Source organism: Pteropus alecto, unplaced genomic scaffold (genome assembly GCF_000325575.1).
Source record: "Pteropus alecto unplaced genomic scaffold, ASM32557v1 scaffold103, whole genome shotgun sequence".
Taxonomy (NCBI): domain Eukaryota; kingdom Metazoa; phylum Chordata; class Mammalia; order Chiroptera; family Pteropodidae; genus Pteropus; species Pteropus alecto.
In genome coordinates, this window is record NW_006436288.1 from 10,975,210 (window position 1) to 10,976,493 (window position 1,284).

Below are 1,284 nucleotides of genomic sequence, written 5' to 3' on the forward strand. Positions count from 1 at the left end.
ATAGTTAATTGTTTACTTTCAATCTATATACTTGCTTGACATTGAAGCAAAACGTCTTTTGTTTCAGTCCATTATCCCTGGATTCTAATCCAGTTCAGGTCCATATACTGGACTGTATCTTTGTGCAATTAAGGGGAGAACAGATGGGTGTTGTGGAGTAGGTGGCAGGTTTGGGGGAATACTTTTCAGGTAAGAATGCAATGTTGGACACTCTTGGCAATCTGGATCTTCTCTAGGATGGTCTGTTATGATTCTCATACATATAAGCAAAAATCTCTTTACGGAACCATTCCAGGGTTTTTTGGGGGGTTAGGGTCCAGCTGGTAGACTGTGGTGGGCAAATCTCTTAGGGTCAGTGCCCACCACAGAAGCCACCAGAGTTCAATCTGTTCCCTTATTAAGTAGCCATTTTGCTGCACTCTGTACTTGTCTAATTGTTCAGATTATCTTTTTCAAACCATTACTTAAGTTAACTGGCCCAGTGGTTTTTAAAAGCACTTAAATGACTCTAGACACACTGTATAGTTAAGGCTACAAAACTTGCCTATTGTCATCTAGCTTGATTCATACATTTGTTTCCTGCCCGGTACCTATAGGCGTTTGAATATCATTTGAAAATGAAATGGACTTCAGAGTCTGAAAAAGTATACTAGATCTTGTTATAGCACTATCTGAAATGACATAGAATTCAGAATGAAATAGGACAGCCATAGACTCCACATAAATGCACTTCTTTCTAAAAGTAGTTTTCCTCTAAAACATAAAAATTGCTCTAGACTGATATTTGTCTGCTTATTTGATGTAACACTTCATGTTTTATAAAATTTATATGGCAGAAGCTAAACTACATTAATTCTTAGGAGACTTAACATTTATTGAGGCTATAAGTTATTAGCAAAATTGTGTGGATTTTATTTAGAATCAATAAGACAACAACAAAATAGAACCGTTTTTGTTTTGAATGCTTGTTGAATACAACCTTTGTACAAATGTATTTATATTGTGTGTGGACTGCCACTGGTACTTCTTACTGTTATTCACCCCTGGTTTTGCCAGCACAAAATTAATTTCTATTGCTTTGCGAGTAGGGCATTTTTCTTTACTAGTATTATTTTACTTATAATATGAAAGAGTTGGATATCTTAACTGTTAGGGTAGAATTTTGCTCAGTAGAAATCAAACCATTTCCAGAGTTTGTTATAAAGGATAGAAAGTTTTTTTCTACTGAATAATTTGTGTTTGTATGTTATTTCAGTTTCTGTTACTATGGCAATGACGGCAGGG